This window comes from Pinus tabuliformis, chromosome 2_1 (genome assembly GCF_031772625.1).
Source record: "Pinus tabuliformis cultivar Carrire ecotype Pingquan chromosome 2_1, CPIR1, whole genome shotgun sequence".
NCBI lineage: Eukaryota > Viridiplantae > Streptophyta > Pinopsida > Pinales > Pinaceae > Pinus > Pinus tabuliformis.
In genome coordinates, this window is record NC_142299.1 from 658,887,062 (window position 1) to 658,893,061 (window position 6,000).

The following is a 6,000-nucleotide window of genomic DNA, read 5'->3' on the forward strand; positions in this document are numbered from 1 at the left end:
CAACCATATCTTGTAATTCATTGGTCAAAATTACCACTCCTCAAACTATCTAGATAGAAGGACATATCAAGAAGAAAAATGTTTAAGAAGTGAAAGATCACATCAAGCATCAAGAAATGAATCTGACGATATCTTGTAAAGGATTGGAAGAAATTACCACTCCTCAAACTCTAGAGATAGAAAGACATATCAAGAAGAAAAAGGTTCAAGTAGTGAAAGATCACATCGAGCATCAACAACAAGTTCTCCAACTTTTAAAGGATAACGCCACTTCAGTGCAAAATCAAATGAAACAATAGGTAGATCAACATTGTAGTGCAAAATGTTTTGATGTAGGTGATTGGGTATTTTTACTGCTACATCTCAAGCAAGCTATTTATGAGAAGGAAATGTTGGCAATACTACATGCACTTAAAAAATGGCGACCTTACCGAATGGGAAGACTCTTCAAGGATGAGGATGTGGAAGCATTGTTTTCTGCTATTTCTATTATCCAACCAGATTGGATAAACGAAGCAAGGGATGAACGGAAGAAGGATGAAGAAGTATGGCCACTTATTCAAAAGTTGCAAAAGATCCCAATTCAAACAATATTGCCAGAAATTGAAGAGGAAGGAAAAATCATATTGGAACCTGGAGCAGTCACAGAAACAAGAACCCGACAACTACGAAATCGATCAATTTCAGAGTATCTCATCAAGTGGAAGAAATTATCCGATGAAGATTCCACATGGGAGGACAAGAATTTTATACAGAAGCATCAAGAACTACTCAAGCGTTGAGGACAATGCATTTTGAAGGAGAGGGGCATGTTAGGCCCCTATACTACTAGTGTAACCCCTTATTGTTATTAGTACAACCCACTTATTATATTGATGTACCCATGTAGTGCCCATATTGTTACTATTGTGCCCCATAGAAGCCCACTATTGTTATTACTGTGCCCTTACATTATTATTGTTATGTCAGCTCTAATTATGTTATGACCCCTTAGACTCCTATATATAGAAAGGAGGTCTTTTCATTTGTATCATCGAAGAATTGTTCATTTGTGTAATGTAAAGGAGGTTGCCCCCTCGAAGAGGCTAAATTCTAAGGCGTTGATCTCTCTTTTCTATCTTTTTGTGAGCTGGTTTCATAACAGGAGTGGTGGCTCATTACTGTTGTTGGCCAGTAAAACAACATATTAGGAGTAACATCTCCATCCAATGGTGGCTAGATAGTGTTCAGCAAGGCTTATTGGAAGTGGTAGATTCCAAAAGGTGGTGGCCCACAAAGTTGTGTGAGTAGAGATTTGGTATCTCATGGTGGCGAACAATAATTTTTATAGGGATAGTGGCTCCTAGCTATTGGTGGCCAACTGAAAGATGTAAAATATTTAATTGCTAGAATAATAAGAGAATGAGCAGAAGCATAGCAGCAGTGGATGGTTTTTCTCCCCTTAAGGATTTCCACCATAAATAATTTATGTGTCATTTGTGGAATAACTTTATGGTTTTGTGTTTATATTTGATGCTCTGATATCTTCTTATGTTTTTCATATTTTGAATGGTTAAAAGGTTAATCAATTAGAGAAAATGTTTTAAAAGTTAATGATTTCGATCACTACTGATTCACCACCCTCCCTCTCAAGTGTGATCTACATTTCTAACAAGTAGTATCAAAGTCAGTTCTCTCTAGTGAGGCTTAAACACTTGAGAGTATATCGTAGACCATGGCCAAGGAAAAGAACAACATGTCTCAAAAGAAGAAGAGCAGAAAGCAGGCCAAGAAGGGTTCAAACTCATAAGAACCCCTCTTTTTAGAGAAGAAGTTAGTGGCAATGTTGGAAAAAAGGAGATGATGCTCTTGAGATTGATGGGTTAGAAGATGATAATCAATAAATTGAGATTGATCTTTCGGATAAAAGTGGAGGTAATCCTTTTAGAGAAGAAGTTTGTGGCAATGTCGGAAAAAAGGAGAATCTAGTTGAATATCAAACTCACCTTGTCTGACCATTGGGTATAGTACAAAGGATCTCACTTGAAAATAGAGATTTGAGAACACTACTTCAAATTCTTGATGGAAGAGAAAAAAATTTCAAGGAAGAGATTTATGAAATAAAAACCCATATGCAAGAGGCAAGGAAAATTAAAGAAGGAATGAAGAATAAATATAAGGAAAAGGAAGATGTGTGCCAAATACTAAAGGTTGAAGCAGACTCTACAAGACAACAATTAAAAGGAACCAAATCTAATGCTTAAGGAACTACAAGAAAATCAGAAAATATTGGAGCAACTAGTAGCAGTGTGAAAAAGGAGAATCATAAGAAAGACCAACAACTAAGCGAGGAGAAAATGAATATTCCAAAGAAAAATGATTTTTCAAGAAGACCATTCACACCCTTAAGAGAGTTTATATGTTTTAACTTACAAAAACCTAACATATTGCATCAAATTTCTGAAATATAGAGATCAAGTCTTCTGAACAATAGGAGTTTCCAAAAGAGAAGTGGCCTCAAGCATGCATGTAAGGAATATTGCGCCCATCACCAAGATCATTAGAATTCAGGTATAATAGTCCATTTTATGGTTATTGTTTCTCAAGCAATGATTTTTGCAATAGGGCTATTGACTTTAGGGAAATAGCAAGGAATAAAAATCATATCAACAAAAGATATGGGACTATTCCATTGTTCCTTGGCCACATAAGGTGTTATGTGTCTTATAATGTTGTTCATAAGGCCAAATATTGCAAGTTTCCCATGTGTTATAGGCAATCCAATCAAAGAGAGAGGATAATTCAAGCCCAACCACACAAGAATAAGGAAGGTGATGTGCATGTCAAAGATTATCTTATCAAAGTGTGGAGGAGAAAGGAGTAGCAAGAGACTCCCACAAAAAACTGAGGTCGGAATCGTCTTAGGGGGAGTATATGGATGCATCTTGAGTTGCATGTAGACCATTGGAGGTGGATTCATATCAAAGAGAATGGATGAAGAAAAATATGCATGTTAGGTAGATGATGCATGAGTTCCACATGAGTTTCATGAGATTTGAAGTATTTTGTTTATTTATGATCTATGTTTATTTTCAGCTTGTCATCATTTAGATCAGCCACATATATTTGTTAGATTTAAAGTAGTTGTATGTTTGTTTTCTATTGACAATTTTGAAAACATTTAAGAAAAATGTTTGTTCTTATGTGCATGGTTAAGGAGCTAATTTAGTACTAGTTTGATGTGCCTCCACATGTTTGTTGAAGATATTTTAGATTGCATACTTTTGATGATTGATATATGTAGTAAGTTTAGGAGAATACTATCATATTATGGTTTATATAAGTTTGGTTTGATTTCTACTAATAATGGTGAATTTTCCTAGAATATATGTGATCAAGACCTAGAGCATGAATTCTTCATAGAGAAAGTTGTAAAAGTGTGATGGAATATCACATATTGATGGCATTGTATTCATTATGGAGGAGCTTGTTATGCGTCTACTTGAGATTGGCTTATTGTAGGAAGATGTTGAGAAACATTTCATTGCCTTTGCTTCATTCAGATGTGTTAGTATGCTTACATTGGATAATTGATATATTGTTATTGCTTATATTTTTAGATCACATTTATGTTATCTATTGTCATGCATGAGAGGCTATTATGGATATCAAATTATGGTGCATTGGAGTTGGCACATATATAGTGTGCATATTCTTACTTTTTCCTTATATATCTAGATGTATGAAGCATTTTGATGCTGAGATGTTTTGAATTTATATGGTTTAGGTATGATGACCTTATGAACTTGTGCGAGTTGGATTAGAGGTATATAGATGGTGATGCATGAAGAGAGAGTATGCTACTACATGGATCTTATGGGTGTATGTATATTACCTACACATGTTGGTTCTAATGTTTTTGTTACTTGAGATGTTGATCACATTATATGAGGGAGAGTGAGTCACGCCTTAATAGCATGAGGTTAAGGAGATGACTAGTTGTGAACAATGATTTTATTGCAAATTTTATGATGCTACTACTGTTGCAGAGATTGTTATTATATTGAATCATATATTACTAATGATGCTTTTCTTGCTTGTTGATTTGTTTTTTGGAGTTAGAGTTGATGCTACAAGAGTATGCTACTTTTTGTTGAGCCTCATTGATGGCATTGTTTACTGATGATTAGGATGCACATGTTGTTGTACCTATGTGATGTTATTTATGTTGTTGATGTCAGATGATTATGTTGCAAATGCTTATGTAGAGCATGGTGGTTGTTGGTGGTTATCATGTTTTACTGCATAGATTTCAATGTTGGTATTAATGAAAGATACATAAATGTTGATGGCTAGATAATTATTTGTGGCTGAGATGTTGACAGTAGCCATATGTTATGATATACCGTGTATTGTACTTCTATTATTGTTGTTGCATAGAACACATTTGTGTGCAGTTGTAAAATCCATGTATCATCATTGTCTCATTTTTTGGTACATTGGTCATGAAGAGACCCATGGTGTCTAGCATGTAATGCAAAAGTTATGAAATTATCTATGTATGTGGTAATGGGTGTCCAAGTCATGCCTTAATTTGTATATCATTGATCTTGCCCTATTGCATTGGGTGAATGATGTAACATTTTGGCCATAGATTCATTGGTTGGTGGTAGGTATGATCATAGAGGAGTCATATGTCAGTCTTATGTACTTGTCACAGCCACATATTTGCTCCATCAAGTGGTGTATGTGCATTTCACTTGATTGTATATCATTTCTCACAGTTTGTTGGAGTCCTTGTCCATGAGGAGTAGTCTCTTTCACTTGGCAAGGAAGATTATTGGAGAGAAGAAGAGGTGTTGCTACAATAACAAAGAGAGTGTGTTTTCAACTCCATTACATGTTTAGTGGGAACATGTTCAACATGAGAATATGTATGGTATTGGCTAGAGACATGTTGGTAGCTAAGTTCTTTGGTTCACATGCTTATCTTGTAGGAGAGACATACTCGATTCATTGGTTTGAATTAGCCTTGTATTGACATGGTGTTGTGCATGAAAGGGGGAGTACTTATCTCACCCCTCACATTGTTTGCATTATTCTTTAAATGTTGGTATTTCCATTTTCCAATGATGTCAAAGGGGGAGAAAGAATGGAAAGATTGTAGAGTATGGAGAATGGAGGAAGTATGTATATCACATTAGTCTCAATGTTATGGAGATTAGGTTTAGGTTGACATAAATGCCAAAGGGGGAGAATGTTCACATTAATGTGTTGGAATTGATGTCAATAACACTTCGAAGATTTTTTCTTGTGTTTATGTCAACTTGGATTGTATCCCCCCTTTTTTGATTGGAAAAAATGTTCTAGGAGGATGCAAAGGTACTTACCAAGGTAGAGTATTATGTTGTTGTCTTGATGCTTGTAGAGAAAATGTTTGGAGGTTTTTTCATTATTATCAGAGGCTTTTCATGGGTTTGCAGAAGACCAATAGGCTCAAGAGGTGATTAGATACTTGCATGAACAACTTTTGGAAGTTTAGAGCTGACTAGATGTAAGAAAGGGGATGTAAATAAGGTAACTTGGGTTTACTGAAGTAAAACTATGTTAGTAAAATGGTTTTTGTTAATGAAACCTATTTTACCCCTCAATATAACACTTTTCTCAAATGAAACACCCTCATTACACTATGTAAGTGAGATTTTTTTGATTCTATGCACACTCAAGACATTTCCAGGGGTGTTTCAAATGGTAATTGCACTTGGTAAATAAGCAATGAGTCTGAGAAATTATTATAGAAGGTGATTAAATTTGATAAAATCTCTTATTTAATGTAGATCATGGAGGATCAAGTAAAAGGAGGAGATATGTTCAAAATATCATGCCAATCCATGAGTATATCAATAAAATTGTTTGAGCTCAATACTCCTCGCCAATTATTGTCTTAATCACTTTAGATAATCTATCTATTGGAGAGAGCTTCATGTTGCACATGTTAGACATATTGCTAGTCTGTGAGGA